We start from the raw sequence: 16,228 nt of genomic DNA, 5'->3' as shown, positions 1-16,228 counted from the left end.
ACACCTTGGCTGGGTTGCGCGGCCTGGTGGGCACCATGGTGCGCACCAAGGAGCGCTCCGAAGTGTGCTCCAAGGTGCGGCGTGCACGAAGTCCTAGCCCGGTTTGCCCCGGGTGCGCACCTTCGCCGCGGTGGGCACCATGGCGTGCACGAAGTCGGAGCCCGGTTTGCCCCGGGTGCGCACCTCGCGTGCACCTTCGCCGGGGTGGGCACCTCGGCTGGGTTGCGCGCCATGGTGCGCACCAAGGAGCGCTCCGAAGTGTGCTCCAAGGTGCGGCGTGCACGAAGTCGGAGCCCGGTTTGCCCCGGGTGCGCACCTTCGCCGCGGTGGGCACCCTGGTGCGCACCATGGCGTGCACGAAGTCGGAGCCCGGTTTGCCCCGGGTGCGCACCTCGCGTGCACCTTCGGCGGGGTTGCGCGCCCTGGTGCGCACCAAGGAGCGCTCCGAAGTGTGCTCCAAGGTGCGGCGTGCACGAAGTCGGAGCCCGGTTTGCCCCGGGTGCGCACCTCGCGTGCACCTTCGGCGGGGTTGCGCGCCCTGGTGGGCACCATGGTGCGCACCAAGGAGCGCTCCGAAGTGTGCTCCAAGGTGCGGCGTGCACGAAGTCGGAGCCCGGTTTGCCCCGGGTGCGCACCTCGCGTGCACCTTCGCCGCGGTGGGCACCATGGCGTGCACGAAGTCGGAGCCCGGTTTGCCCCGGGTGCGCACCTCGCGTGCACCTTCGCCGCGGTGGGCACCATGGCGTGCACGAAGTCGGAGCCCGGTTTGCCCCGGGTGCGCACCTCGCGTGCACCTTCGCTGGGGTGGGCACCTCGGCTGGGTTGCGCGCCCTGGTGCGCACCAAGGAGCGCTCCGAAGTGTGCTCCAAGGTGCGGCGTGCACGAAGTCGGAGCCCGGTTTGCCCCGGGTGCGCACCTCGCGTGCACCTTCGCCGCGGTGGGCACCATGGCGTGCACGAAGTCGGAGCCCGGTTTGCCCCGGGTGCGCACCCCGCGTGCACCTTCGCCGGGGTGGGCACCTCGGCTGGGTTGCGCGCCCTGGTGCGCACCAAGGAGCGCTCCGAAGTGTGCTCCAAGGTGCGGCGTGCACGAAGTCGGAGCCCGGTTTACCCCGGGTGCGCACCTCGCGTGCACCTTCGCCGCGGTGGGCACCTTGGCTGGGTTGGGCACCATTGAGCGCTCCGAAGTGTGCTCCAAGGTGCGCACCATGGCCCTCCAAGGTGCGCAGCATGGCGTGCACGAAGTCGGAGCCCGGTTTGCCCCGGGTGCGCACCTCGCGTGCACCTTCGCCAGGGTGGGCACCTCGGTGCGCACACCTTCTCAATGTTTTCTTGCCTTTTCTGGAAATTGGTGAAGGCAGCGCATCAAAGGTGCGCACCTCGGTGTGCTCCGAGGTGCGAACCCGAGAGCGCTCCGAGGTGCCCACGAAGTCGAAAGTCGGGTTAATTGCATTGTTTTCCCCGGGTGCGCTCCGAGGTGCGCAACATCGGTGCGCACCAAGGAGGGCTCCGAAGTGTGCTCCAAGGTGCGCACGATTCGGAGCTCGGTTTGCCCGGGGTGCGCACACCTTGGCTGGGTTGCGCACCCTTTGTGCGCTCCAAGGTGCGCACGAAGTCGGAGCTCGGTTTGCCCCGGGTGCGCACCTTCGCCAGGGTGCGCACCTTGATGCGCACGCCTTGGCTGGGCTGCGCACCTTGGTGGGCGCCATGGTGCGCACCTTTCGTGCGCTCCAAGGTGCGCACGAAGTCGGAGCTCGGTTTGCCCCGGGTGCGCACCTTGGTGGGCGCCATGGTGCACTCCGAGGTGCCCAAGATTGGTGCGCACCAAGGAGCGCTCCGAAGTGCGCTCCAAGGTGCGCAGGTGCGCGCGAAGTCGAAAGTTGGGTTAATTGTCCGGTTTGCCTCGGGTGCGCACCTTGCGTGCACCTTCGCCAGGGTGGGCGCCTTGGTGCGCACACCTTGGCTGGGCTGCGCACCCGGGCGCGCACACCTTGGCACCCGCGTTTCCTTCATTTTAAATTTTTTTTTTTTACAATCTCTCAAGTGGGAAATTCTATAATCTCAACTTTTTTTGCCTTTTCAGGAAACTTTTGAATGGAGCGCATCATTGGTGCGCTCCGAAGTGTGCTCCAAGGTGCGCACCTCTGGTGTGCTCCAAAGCTCTCTCCAGCTGCGTGCACCTGCCCCGGCCGCGCACCCGGCCCCGCCCAGCTTCGCTCACCTGTCCCGGGCGTCTGGTGCGGAACCTTAGAGTAAGAAACATCACCGTGCACCTTGGCCAACGTGCGCGACTCGACCGAGCGCGCACTGGCCGAGGTGCACACCGATTTCACCTGGGTGCGCGCGCAGCACCTCGGGCGCACCGGGGTGCGCGCACAACGCCCGGGTTGCACCGTGGCCTGTGTGCTCGGGGCGCCTCGGGTGCGCGCTCGGTGTCGCCCCCGCGCGCGCGGTAGTGCGGGCAGCGCACCCCGGCCCGGCCCGGCCCCGACGAGAACGCAAACGGGCAAAAGGTTTATTCAAATAGCATTGCGACGCCCGGCGAAAAACTAAAAAAGGGTGCAACACCGGGACTTCCCGGGAGGTCACCCATCCCAGTACTACTCCGGCCCAAGCGCGCTTAACTGCGGAGTTCTGATGGGATCCGGTGCACTAACGCTGGTATGATCGCACCCGTTATGAGCTTGTCGCAGTGTGTACTTAGCAAACCGCGACCCACGTGCGAATCCACCCCGGCCACCCACCCCCGTCGAGGTGCACACCCTCCCTCGCGAAGTGCGCCCCGTTCGCCAAGTGTGAGCCCTGCCCGGGTGCGCGCACCTTGCTAGGGCGTCGGGTGTGCACCCGGCCCGGCCTACGTGCGTGCACCTGGACGGGGCGTCGTGTGCGTGCAGTGTCCCGTCTGCAACGCGGTGCCCACACACCACCTCGGGCGCAACGACCTGCGCTCACATGTGGGCCGAGTGCACCTTGGTGCATGTTCGGGGCGCCTCGGGTGCACGCTCGATCTTGCCCCGGTGCACCAAGGCGCTCGGTTTGCCCCGGGTGCGCACTTGGTGCAAGGTGGGCACCCAAAATAGGGATCAAGCACCAAAACACAAGTTTCGGGATGCAAAATGGGACCCAAGGACCACAAATGCGTTCCAAGACCCATGATGGGTCCACGAGAACAAAAATGTGTTCCGAGACTTAATAAACAAATATTGGGTTTTAGGAGAAGAAACATGCTCTGATGCCCAAAACGAGAATCGACCCCGAAAAGGCCACAGGCCAAAAGTGGGATGCGAGACAAAAAAAAATGGGACCCGAGGACCAAAATTGGGTTCCCAGGTCGAAGACAGGGCAACCGGACAAGAAACGACCTCTAAGGCTCGAAATGAGTCCCGACGACTAAAACTTGACAAGAAGCACCCATCAGGCACCCAACTCGACACCCATGGGATGCCGACCCACCCGGGCTTCCACCTAGCACACCTTGGCACCCACCCACCCTCGCACCCAACCTCGCACCCAACTTAGCACCTTTGAACCCACATTGGCACTCACCCTGACCCTGGCACCTTGGAACCCACATTGGCACTCACCTTGACCCTGGCACCCACCTTTGCACTCACCTTGGGACCCACCCTGGCTCCCACCTCGGCACCCACCCAGACACCCACCTTGGTTCCTTGGCACCCACCTTGGATCCTTGGCACCCACCCCGACACCCACCTTGGCACGCAACTTGGCTACTTGCCACCCACCTTGGCTCCTTGACGCCCACCCCGACAACCACCCCGTGACCTACCCTGGCTAGGGTTGGTGCACACCCACCCTGGTGCCCACCTTGGCACCCACCCCATGACCCACCTTGGCACGCACCTTAGTACCCACCCCGTTACCCACCCTAGGACCCACCCCGTGACCCACCTTGGCCAGGGTGGGTGCCTTGGTGCGCACAACTTGCCTGGGCTGCACACCAGGGCGGGCTCAAGATGGCACCCGCGTTCCGTTTTTTTCACTATCTTTCAAAACGGAAATTTTAAAATCTCGTTTTTTTTTTTTTTTTGCCTTTTCTGGAAATTAGTGAAGGCAGCGCATCAAAGGTGCGCAATGCTGGTGCGAACCCGGGAGCGCTCCGATGTGTGCTCCAAGGTGCGGCGTGCACGAAGTCCGAGCCCGGCTTGCCCCGGGTGCGCACCTCGCGTGCACCTTCGCCGGGGTGAGCACCTTGGCTGGGTTGCGCGCCCTGGTGCGCACCAAGGAGCGCTCTGAAGTGTGCTCCAAGGTGCGGCGTGCACGAAGTCGGAGCTCGGTTTGCCCCGGGTGTGCACCTCGGGTGCGCACCTCGCGTGCACCTTCGCTGCGGTGGGCACCTTGGCTGGGTTGCGCGCCTTGGTGGGCACCATGCAGTGCACGAAGTCGGAGCCCGGTTTGCCCCGGGCGCGCACCTCCGCCAGGGTGGGCACCTTGGTGCGCACAACTTGCCTGGGCTGCGCACCAGGAAGGGCTCAAGATGGCACCCGCGTTCCGTTTTTTTCACTATCTTTCAGAACGGAAATTTTAAAATATCGTTTTTTTTTGCCTTTTCTGGAAATTAGTGAAGGCAGCGCATCAAAGGTGCGCAACGCTGGTGCGAACCTGGGAGCGCTCCGATGTGTGCTCCAAGGTGCGGCGTGCACGAAGTCGGAGCCCGGTTTGCCCCGGGTGCGCCCTGGTGGGCACCATGGTGCGCACCAAGGAGCGCTCCGAAGTGTGCTCCAAGGTGCGGCCTGCACGAAGTCGGAGCCCGGTTTGCCCCGGGCGTGCACCGCGGGTGGGCACCTTGGTGCGCATGCCTTGCCTGGGCTGCGCACCAGGGCGGGCTCAAGATGGCACCCGCGTTCCGTTTTTTTCACTATCTTTCAAAACGGAAATTTTAAAATCTCATTTTTTTTTGCCTTTTCTGGAAATTAGTGAAGGCAGCGCATCAAAGGTGCGCACCTCGCTGCCCACCACGGTGCGCAACGCCGGTGGGCACCCGGGAGTGCTTCGAAGTGTGCTCCAAGGTGCTGCGTGCACGTTGTCGGAGCCCGGTTTGCCCCGGGTGCGCACCTCGCGTGCACCTTCGTCGGGGTGGGCACCTTGGCTGGGTTTGCCCCGGCTGCGCTCCGAAGCGGGGTTATTGGAGCGCCGCCTCTTTTTTTGTCGGAGCGTTTGGTGGGGTTTCTCGCATTGGCTCTTCCCAGGCCCGGTTGCCACCCTGGCGCGCACGAAGTCGGAAGTAGGGTTAATTGCCCGGGTGCGCACCTTTGCCAGGGTGGGCACCTTACCTGGGCTGTGCACCAGGGCGGGCTCAAGATGGCACCCGCGTTCCGTTTTTTTCACTATCTTTCAAAACGGAAATTTTAAAATCTCCTCTTTTTTTTGCCTTTTCTGGAAATTAGTGAAGGCAGCGCATCAAAGGTGCGCACCTCGCTGCCCACCTTGGTGTGCTCTGAGGTGCGCACCCGGGAGCGCTACGAAGTGTGCTCCAAGGTGCGGCGTGCACGTTGTCGGAGCCCGGTTTGCCCCGGGTGCGCACCTCGCCTGCACCTTGGCCGGGGTGGGCACCCTGGCTGGGTTTGCCCAGGGTGCGCTCCGAAGCGGGGTTACTGGAGCGCCCCCTCTTTTTTTGTCAGAGCGTTTGGTGGGGTTTCTCGCATTGGCTCTTCCCAGGCCCGGTTGTTGGGTGCGCTCCCACCCTGGCGCGCGCGAAGTTGGAAGTTGGGTTAATTGCCCGGGCGCGCACCTTCGCCAGGGTGGGCACCTTGGTGCGCACACCTTGGCTGGGCTGCGCACCAGGGCGGGCTCAAGATGGCACCAGCATTCCCTTTTTCTCACTATCTTTCAAAACGGAAATTTTAAAATCTCGTTTTCTTTTGCCTTTTATGGAAATTAGTGAAGGCATCGCATCAAAGGTGCGCACCTCGCTGCCCACCTTGGTGTGCTCCGAGGTGCCCACCACGGTGCGCTCCGAGGTGCCCACCACGGTGCGCAACGCCGGTGCGAACCCGGGAGCGCCCCGATGTGTGCTCCAAGGTGCGGCGTGCACGAAGCCGGACCCCGGTTTGCCCCGGGTGCGCACCTCGCGTGCACCTTGGTGCGCACACCTTGGCTGGGTTGCGCGGCCTGGTGGGCACCATGGTGCGCACCAAGGAGCGCTCCGAAGTGTGCTCCAAGGTGCGGCGTGCACGAAGTCCTAGCCCGGTTTGCCCCGGGTGCGCACCTTCGCCGCGGTGGGCACCATGGCGTGCACGAAGTCGGAGCCCGGTTTGCCCCGGGTGCGCACCTCGCGTGCACCTTCGCCGGGGTGGGCACCTCGGCTGGGTTGCGCGCCCTGGTGCGCACCAAGGAGCGCTCCGAAGTGTGCTCCAAGGTGCGGCGTGCACGAAGTCGGAGCCCGGTTTGCCCCGGGTGCGCACCTTCGCCGCGGTGGGCACCCTGGTGCGCACCATGGCGTGCACGAAGTCGGAGCCCGGTTTGCCCCGGGTGCGCACCTCGCGTGCACCTTCGGCGGGGTTGCGCGCCCTGGTGCGCACCAAGGAGCGCTCCGAAGTGTGCTCCAAGGTGCGGCGTGCACGAAGTCGGAGCCCGGTTTGCCCCCGGTGCGCACCTCGCGTGCACCTTCGGCGGGGTTGCGCGCCCTGGTGGGCACCATGGTGCGCACCAAGGAGCGCTCCGAAGTGTGCTCCAAGGTGCGGCGTGCACGAAGTCGGAGCCCGGTTTGCCCCGGGTGCGCACCTCGCGTGCACCTTCGCCGCGGTGGGCACCATGGCGTGCACGAAGTCGGAGCCCGGTTTGCCCCGGGTGCGCACCTCGCGTGCACCTTCGCCGCGGTGGGCACCATGGCGTGCACGAAGTCGGAGCCCGGTTTGCCCCGGGTGCGCACCTCGCGTGCACCTTCGCTGGGGTGGGCACCTCGGCTGGGTTGCGCGCCCTGGTGCGCACCAAGGAGCGCTCCGAAGTGTGCTCCAAGGTGCGGCGTGCACGAAGTCGGAGCCCGGTTTGCCCCGGGTGCGCACCTCGCGTGCACCTTCGCCGCGGTGGGCACCATGGCGTGCACGAAGTCGGAGCCCGGTTTGCCCCGGGTGCGCACCCCGCGTGCACCTTCGCCGGGGTGGGCACCTCGGCTGGGTTGCGCGCCCTGGTGCGCACCAAGGAGCGCTCCGAAGTGTGCTCCAAGGTGCGGCGTGCACGAAGTCGGAGCCCGGTTTACCCCGGGTGCGCACCTCGCGTGCACCTTCGCCGCGGTGGGCACCTTGGCTGGGTTGGGCACCATTGAGCGCTCCGAAGTGTGCTCCAAGGTGCGCACCATGGCCCTCCAAGGTGCGCAGCATGGCGTGCACGAAGTCGGAGCCCGGTTTGCCCCGGGTGCGCACCTCGCGTGCACCTTCGCCAGGGTGGGCACCTCGGTGCGCACACCTTCTCAATGTTTTCTTGCCTTTTCTGGAAATTGGTGAAGGCAGCGCATCAAAGGTGCGCACCTCGGTGTGCTCCGAGGTGCGAACCCGAGAGCGCTCCGAGGTGCCCACGAAGTCGAAAGTCGGGTTAATTGCATTGTTTTCCCCGGGTGCGCTCCGAGGTGCGCAACATCGGTGCGCACCAAGGAGGGCTCCGAAGTGTGCTCCAAGGTGCGCACGATTCGGAGCTCGGTTTGCCCGGGGTGCGCACACCTTGGCTGGGTTGCGCACCCTTTGTGCGCTCCAAGGTGCGCACGAAGTCGGAGCTCGGTTTGCCCCGGGTGCGCACCTTCGCCAGGGTGCGCACCTTGATGCGCACGCCTTGGCTGGGCTGCGCACCTTGGTGGGCGCCATGGTGCGCACCTTTCGTGCGCTCCAAGGTGCGCACGAAGTCGGAGCTCGGTTTGCCCCGGGTGCGCACCTTGGTGGGCGCCATGGTGCACTCCGAGGTGCCCAAGATTGGTGCGCACCAAGGAGCGCTCCGAAGTGCGCTCCAAGGTGCGCAGGTGCGCGCGAAGTCGAAAGTTGGGTTAATTGTCCGGTTTGCCTCGGGTGCGCACCTTGCGTGCACCTTCGCCAGGGTGGGCGCCTTGGTGCGCACACCTTGGCTGGGCTGCGCACCCGGGCGCGCACACCTTGGCACCCGCGTTTCCTTCATTTTAAATTTTTTTTTTTTACAATCTCTCAAGTGGGAAATTCTATAATCTCAACTTTTTTTGCCTTTTCAGGAAACTTTTGAATGGAGCGCATCATTGGTGCGCTCCGAAGTGTGCTCCAAGGTGCGCACCTCTGGTGTGCTCCAAAGCTCTCTCCAGCTGCGTGCACCTGCCCCGGCCGCGCACCCGGCCCCGCCCAGCTTCGCTCACCTGTCCCGGGCGTCTGGTGCGGAACCTTAGAGTAAGAAACATCACCGTGCACCTTGGCCAACGTGCGCGACTCGACCGAGCGCGCACTGGCCGAGGTGCACACCGATTTCACCTGGGTGCGCGCGCAGCACCTCGGGCGCACCGGGGTGCGCGCACAACGCCCGGGTTGCACCGTGGCCTGTGTGCTCGGGGCGCCTCGGGTGCGCGCTCGGTGTCGCCCCCCGCGCGCGCGGTAGTGCGGGCAGCGCACCCCGGCCCGGCCCGGCCCCGACGAGAACGCAAACGGGCAAAAGGTTTATTCAAATAGCATTGCGACGCCCGGCGAAAAACTAAGAAAGGGTGCAACACCGGGACTTCCCGGGAGGTCACCCATCCCAGTACTACTCCGGCCCAAGCGCGCTTAACTGCGGAGTTCTGATGGGATCCGGTGCACTAACGCTGGTATGATCGCACCCGTTATGAGCTTGTCGCAGTGTGTACTTAGCAAACCGCGACCCACGTGCGAATCCACCCCGGCCACCCACCCCCGTCGAGGTGCACACCCTCCCTCGCGAAGTGCGCCCCGTTCGCCAAGTGTGAGCCCTGCCCGGGTGCGCGCACCTTGCTAGGGCGTCGGGTGTGCACCCGGCCCGGCCTACGTGCGTGCACCTGGACGGGGCGTCGTGTGCGTGCAGTGTCCCGTCTGCAACGCGGTGCCCACACACCACCTCGGGCGCAACGACCTGCGCTCACATGTGGGCCGAGTGCACCTTGGTGCATGTTCGGGGCGCCTCGGGTGCACGCTCGATCTTGCCCCGGTGCACCAAGGCGCTCGGTTTGCCCCGGGTGCGCACTTGGTGCAAGGTGGGCACCCAAAATAGGGATCAAGCACCAAAACACAAGTTTCGGGATGCAAAATGGGACCCAAGGACCACAAATGCGTTCCAAGACCCATGATGGGTCCACGAGAACAAAAATGTGTTCCGAGACTTAATAAACAAATATTGGGTTTTAGGAGAAGAAACATGCTCTGATGCCCAAAACGAGAATCGACCCCGAAAAGGCCACAGGCCAAAAGTGGGATGCGAGACAAAAAAAAATGGGACCCGAGGACCAAAATTGGGTTCCCAGGTCGAAGACAGGGCAACCGGACAAGAAACGACCTCTAAGGCTCGAAATGAGTCCCGACGACTAAAACTTGACAAGAAGCACCCATCAGGCACCCAACTCGACACCCATGGGATGCCGACCCACCCGGGCTTCCACCTAGCACACCTTGGCACCCACCCACCCTCGCACCCAACCTCGCACCCAACTTAGCACCTTTGAACCCACATTGGCACTCACCCTGACCCTGGCACCTTGGAACCCACATTGGCACTCACCTTGACCCTGGCACCCACCTTTGCACTCACCTTGGGACCCACCCTGGCTCCCACCTCGGCACCCACCCAGACACCCACCTTGGTTCCTTGGCACCCACCTTGGATCCTTGGCACCCACCCCGACACCCACCTTGGCACGCAACTTGGCTACTTGCCACCCACCTTGGCTCCTTGACGCCCACCCCGACAACCACCCCGTGACCTACCCTGGCTAGGGTTGGTGCACACCCACCCTGGTGCCCACCTTGGCACCCACCCCATGACCCACCTTGGCACGCACCTTAGTACCCACCCCGTTACCCACCCTAGGACCCACCCCGTGACCCACCTTGGCCAGGGTGGGTGCCTTGGTGCGCACAACTTGCCTGGGCTGCACACCAGGGCGGGCTCAAGATGGCACCCGCGTTCCGTTTTTTTCACTATCTTTCAAAACGGAAATTTTAAAATCTCGTTTTTTTTTTTTTTTTGCCTTTTCTGGAAATTAGTGAAGGCAGCGCATCAAAGGTGCGCAATGCTGGTGCGAACCCGGGAGCGCTCCGATGTGTGCTCCAAGGTGCGGCGTGCACGAAGTCCGAGCCCGGCTTGCCCCGGGTGCGCACCTCGCGTGCACCTTCGCCGGGGTGAGCACCTTGGCTGGGTTGCGCGCCCTGGTGCGCACCAAGGAGCGCTCTGAAGTGTGCTCCAAGGTGCGGCGTGCACGAAGTCGGAGCTCGGTTTGCCCCGGGTGTGCACCTCGGGTGCGCACCTCGCGTGCACCTTCGCTGCGGTGGGCACCTTGGCTGGGTTGCGCGCCTTGGTGGGCACCATGCAGTGCACGAAGTCGGAGCCCGGTTTGCCCCGGGCGCGCACCTCCGCCAGGGTGGGCACCTTGGTGCGCACAACTTGCCTGGGCTGCGCACCAGGAAGGGCTCAAGATGGCACCCGCGTTCCGTTTTTTTCACTATCTTTCAGAACGGAAATTTTAAAATATCGTTTTTTTTTGCCTTTTCTGGAAATTAGTGAAGGCAGCGCATCAAAGGTGCGCAACGCTGGTGCGAACCTGGGAGCGCTCCGATGTGTGCTCCAAGGTGCGGCGTGCACGAAGTCGGAGCCCGGTTTGCCCCGGGTGCGCCCTGGTGGGCACCATGGTGCGCACCAAGGAGCGCTCCGAAGTGTGCTCCAAGGTGCGGCCTGCACGAAGTCGGAGCCCGGTTTGCCCCGGGCGTGCACCGCGGGTGGGCACCTTGGTGCGCATGCCTTGCCTGGGCTGCGCACCAGGGCGGGCTCAAGATGGCACCCGCGTTCCGTTTTTTTCACTATCTTTCAAAACGGAAATTTTAAAATCTCATTTTTTTTTGCCTTTTCTGGAAATTAGTGAAGGCAGCGCATCAAAGGTGCGCACCTCGCTGCCCACCACGGTGCGCAACGCCGGTGGGCACCCGGGAGTGCTTCGAAGTGTGCTCCAAGGTGCTGCGTGCACGTTGTCGGAGCCCGGTTTGCCCCGGGTGCGCACCTCGCGTGCACCTTCGTCGGGGTGGGCACCTTGGCTGGGTTTGCCCCGGCTGCGCTCCGAAGCGGGGTTATTGGAGCGCCGCCTCTTTTTTTGTCGGAGCGTTTGGTGGGGTTTCTCGCATTGGCTCTTCCCAGGCCCGGTTGCCACCCTGGCGCGCACGAAGTCGGAAGTAGGGTTAATTGCCCGGGTGCGCACCTTTGCCAGGGTGGGCACCTTACCTGGGCTGTGCACCAGGGCGGGCTCAAGATGGCACCCGCGTTCCGTTTTTTTCACTATCTTTCAAAACGGAAATTTTAAAATCTCCTCTTTTTTTTGCCTTTTCTGGAAATTAGTGAAGGCAGCGCATCAAAGGTGCGCACCTCGCTGCCCACCTTGGTGTGCTCTGAGGTGCGCACCCGGGAGCGCTACGAAGTGTGCTCCAAGGTGCGGCGTGCACGTTGTCGGAGCCCGGTTTGCCCCGGGTGCGCACCTCGCCTGCACCTTGGCCGGGGTGGGCACCCTGGCTGGGTTTGCCCAGGGTGCGCTCCGAAGCGGGGTTACTGGAGCGCCCCCTCTTTTTTTGTCAGAGCGTTTGGTGGGGTTTCTCGCATTGGCTCTTCCCAGGCCCGGTTGTTGGGTGCGCTCCCACCCTGGCGCGCGCGAAGTTGGAAGTTGGGTTAATTGCCCGGGCGCGCACCTTCGCCAGGGTGGGCACCTTGGTGCGCACACCTTGGCTGGGCTGCGCACCAGGGCGGGCTCAAGATGGCACCAGCATTCCCTTTTTCTCACTATCTTTCAAAACGGAAATTTTAAAATCTCGTTTTCTTTTGCCTTTTATGGAAATTAGTGAAGGCATCGCATCAAAGGTGCGCACCTCGCTGCCCACCTTGGTGTGCTCCGAGGTGCCCACCACGGTGCGCTCCGAGGTGCCCACCACGGTGCGCAACGCCGGTGCGAACCCGGGAGCGCCCCGATGTGTGCTCCAAGGTGCGGCGTGCACGAAGCCGGACCCCGGTTTGCCCCGGGTGCGCACCTCGCGTGCACCTTGGTGCGCACACCTTGGCTGGGTTGCGCGGCCTGGTGGGCACCATGGTGCGCACCAAGGAGCGCTCCGAAGTGTGCTCCAAGGTGCGGCGTGCACGAAGTCCTAGCCCGGTTTGCCCCGGGTGCGCACCTTCGCCGCGGTGGGCACCATGGCGTGCACGAAGTCGGAGCCCGGTTTGCCCCGGGTGCGCACCTCGCGTGCACCTTCGCCGGGGTGGGCACCTCGGCTGGGTTGCGCGCCCTGGTGCGCACCAAGGAGCGCTCCGAAGTGTGCTCCAAGGTGCGGCGTGCACGAAGTCGGAGCCCGGTTTGCCCCGGGTGCGCACCTTCGCCGCGGTGGGCACCCTGGTGCGCACCATGGCGTGCACGAAGTCGGAGCCCGGTTTGCCCCGGGTGCGCACCTCGCGTGCACCTTCGGCGGGGTTGCGCGCCCTGGTGCGCACCAAGGAGCGCTCCGAAGTGTGCTCCAAGGTGCGGCGTGCACGAAGTCGGAGCCCGGTTTGCCCCCGGTGCGCACCTCGCGTGCACCTTCGGCGGGGTTGCGCGCCCTGGTGGGCACCATGGTGCGCACCAAGGAGCGCTCCGAAGTGTGCTCCAAGGTGCGGCGTGCACGAAGTCGGAGCCCGGTTTGCCCCGGGTGCGCACCTCGCGTGCACCTTCGCCGCGGTGGGCACCATGGCGTGCACGAAGTCGGAGCCCGGTTTGCCCCGGGTGCGCACCTCGCGTGCACCTTCGCCGCGGTGGGCACCATGGCGTGCACGAAGTCGGAGCCCGGTTTGCCCCGGGTGCGCACCTCGCGTGCACCTTCGCTGGGGTGGGCACCTCGGCTGGGTTGCGCGCCCTGGTGCGCACCAAGGAGCGCTCCGAAGTGTGCTCCAAGGTGCGGCGTGCACGAAGTCGGAGCCCGGTTTGCCCCGGGTGCGCACCTCGCGTGCACCTTCGCCGCGGTGGGCACCATGGCGTGCACGAAGTCGGAGCCCGGTTTGCCCCGGGTGCGCACCCCGCGTGCACCTTCGCCGGGGTGGGCACCTCGGCTGGGTTGCGCGCCCTGGTGCGCACCAAGGAGCGCTCCGAAGTGTGCTCCAAGGTGCGGCGTGCACGAAGTCGGAGCCCGGTTTACCCCGGGTGCGCACCTCGCGTGCACCTTCGCCGCGGTGGGCACCTTGGCTGGGTTGGGCACCATTGAGCGCTCCGAAGTGTGCTCCAAGGTGCGCACCATGGCCCTCCAAGGTGCGCAGCATGGCGTGCACGAAGTCGGAGCCCGGTTTGCCCCGGGTGCGCACCTCGCGTGCACCTTCGCCAGGGTGGGCACCTCGGTGCGCACACCTTCTCAATGTTTTCTTGCCTTTTCTGGAAATTGGTGAAGGCAGCGCATCAAAGGTGCGCACCTCGGTGTGCTCCGAGGTGCGAACCCGAGAGCGCTCCGAGGTGCCCACGAAGTCGAAAGTCGGGTTAATTGCATTGTTTTCCCCGGGTGCGCTCCGAGGTGCGCAACATCGGTGCGCACCAAGGAGGGCTCCGAAGTGTGCTCCAAGGTGCGCACGATTCGGAGCTCGGTTTGCCCGGGGTGCGCACACCTTGGCTGGGTTGCGCACCCTTTGTGCGCTCCAAGGTGCGCACGAAGTCGGAGCTCGGTTTGCCCCGGGTGCGCACCTTCGCCAGGGTGCGCACCTTGATGCGCACGCCTTGGCTGGGCTGCGCACCTTGGTGGGCGCCATGGTGCGCACCTTTCGTGCGCTCCAAGGTGCGCACGAAGTCGGAGCTCGGTTTGCCCCGGGTGCGCACCTTGGTGGGCGCCATGGTGCACTCCGAGGTGCCCAAGATTGGTGCGCACCAAGGAGCGCTCCGAAGTGCGCTCCAAGGTGCGCAGGTGCGCGCGAAGTCGAAAGTTGGGTTAATTGTCCGGTTTGCCTCGGGTGCGCACCTTGCGTGCACCTTCGCCAGGGTGGGCGCCTTGGTGCGCACACCTTGGCTGGGCTGCGCACCCGGGCGCGCACACCTTGGCACCCGCGTTTCCTTCATTTTAAATTTTTTTTTTTTACAATCTCTCAAGTGGGAAATTCTATAATCTCAACTTTTTTTGCCTTTTCAGGAAACTTTTGAATGGAGCGCATCATTGGTGCGCTCCGAAGTGTGCTCCAAGGTGCGCACCTCTGGTGTGCTCCAAAGCTCTCTCCAGCTGCGTGCACCTGCCCCGGCCGCGCACCCGGCCCCGCCCAGCTTCGCTCACCTGTCCCGGGCGTCTGGTGCGGAACCTTAGAGTAAGAAACATCACCGTGCACCTTGGCCAACGTGCGCGACTCGACCGAGCGCGCACTGGCCGAGGTGCACACCGATTTCACCTGGGTGCGCGCGCAGCACCTCGGGCGCACCGGGGTGCGCGCACAACGCCCGGGTTGCACCGTGGCCTGTGTGCTCGGGGCGCCTCGGGTGCGCGCTCGGTGTCGCCCCCGCGCGCGCGGTAGTGCGGGCAGCGCACCCCGGCCCGGCCCGGCCCCGACGAGAACGCAAACGGGCAAAAGGTTTATTCAAATAGCATTGCGACGCCCGGCGAAAAACTAAGAAAGGGTGCAACACCGGGACTTCCCGGGAGGTCACCCATCCCAGTACTACTCCGGCCCAAGCGCGCTTAACTGCGGAGTTCTGATGGGATCCGGTGCACTAACGCTGGTATGATCGCACCCGTTATGAGCTTGTCGCAGTGTGTACTTAGCAAACCGCGACCCACGTGCGAATCCACCCCGGCCACCCACCCCCGTCGAGGTGCACACCCTCCCTCGCGAAGTGCGCCCCGTTCGCCAAGTGTGAGCCCTGCCCGGGTGCGCGCACCTTGCTAGGGCGTCGGGTGTGCACCCGGCCCGGCCTACGTGCGTGCACCTGGACGGGGCGTCGTGTGCGTGCAGTGTCCCGTCTGCAACGCGGTGCCCACACACCACCTCGGGCGCAACGACCTGCGCTCACATGTGGGCCGAGTGCACCTTGGTGCATGTTCGGGGCGCCTCGGGTGCACGCTCGATCTTGCCCCGGTGCACCAAGGCGCTCGGTTTGCCCCGGGTGCGCACTTGGTGCAAGGTGGGCACCCAAAATAGGGATCAAGCACCAAAACACAAGTTTCGGGATGCAAAATGGGACCCAAGGACCACAAATGCGTTCCAAGACCCATGATGGGTCCACGAGAACAAAAATGTGTTCCGAGACTTAATAAACAAATATTGGGTTTTAGGAGAAGAAACATGCTCTGATGCCCAAAACGAGAATCGACCCCGAAAAGGCCACAGGCCAAAAGTGGGATGCGAGACAAAAAAAAATGGGACCCGAGGACCAAAATTGGGTTCCCAGGTCGAAGACAGGGCAACCGGACAAGAAACGACCTCTAAGGCTCGAAATGAGTCCCGACGACTAAAACTTGACAAGAAGCACCCATCAGGCACCCAACTCGACACCCATGGGATGCCGACCCACCCGGGCTTCCACCTAGCACACCTTGGCACCCACCCACCCTCGCACCCAACCTCGCACCCAACTTAGCACCTTTGAACCCACATTGGCACTCACCCTGACCCTGGCACCTTGGAACCCACATTGGCACTCACCTTGACCCTGGCACCCACCTTTGCACTCACCTTGGGACCCACCCTGGCTCCCACCTCGGCACCCACCCAGACACCCACCTTGGTTCCTTGGCACCCACCTTGGATCCTTGGCACCCACCCCGACACCCACCTTGGCACGCAACTTGGCTACTTGCCACCCACCTTGGCTCCTTGACGCCCACCCCGACAACCACCCCGTGACCTACCCTGGCTAGGGTTGGTGCACACCCACCCTGGTGCCCACCTTGGCACCCACCCCATGACCCACCTTGGCACGCACCTTAGTACCCACCCCGTTACCCACCCTAGGACCCACCCCGTGACCCACCTTGGCCAGGGTGGGTGCACCCACCCTGGTGCCCACCTTGGCACCCACCCATCCTAGCACCCAGCCTGTGACCGGGCTTGGAACCCAACCTTGCACCCGT

At 64.1% G+C, this 16,228-nt stretch overlaps 3 non-coding genes across 3 annotated transcripts; all 3 read right to left on the bottom strand.

The window, feature by feature from the left end:
• Nucleotides 1–2,555: 2,555 nt before the first annotated feature.
• On the bottom strand, nt 2,556–2,674 carry LOC131861632 (5S ribosomal RNA). Its single transcript, XR_009360666.1, has one exon. It is a non-coding gene; the product is annotated as a 5S ribosomal RNA (ribosomal RNA).
• A 5,990-nt stretch (nt 2,675–8,664) lies between these two features.
• Nucleotides 8,665–8,783, bottom strand: LOC131861631 (5S ribosomal RNA). Its single transcript, XR_009360665.1, has one exon. It is a non-coding gene; the product is annotated as a 5S ribosomal RNA (ribosomal RNA).
• Nucleotides 8,784–14,772: 5,989 nt separating this feature from the next.
• Nucleotides 14,773–14,891, bottom strand: LOC131031662 (5S ribosomal RNA). The gene has a single exon (XR_009103106.2). It is a non-coding gene; the product is annotated as a 5S ribosomal RNA (ribosomal RNA).
• Nucleotides 14,892–16,228: the final 1,337 nt, after the last annotated feature.

The sequence above is a fragment of the Cryptomeria japonica genome, unplaced genomic scaffold (genome assembly GCF_030272615.1).
Source record: "Cryptomeria japonica unplaced genomic scaffold, Sugi_1.0 HiC_scaffold_32, whole genome shotgun sequence".
NCBI lineage: Eukaryota > Viridiplantae > Streptophyta > Pinopsida > Cupressales > Cupressaceae > Cryptomeria > Cryptomeria japonica.
The sequence above is the reverse complement of the archived record's forward strand: the minus strand, read 5'-3'. Positions and strand labels throughout refer to the sequence as shown.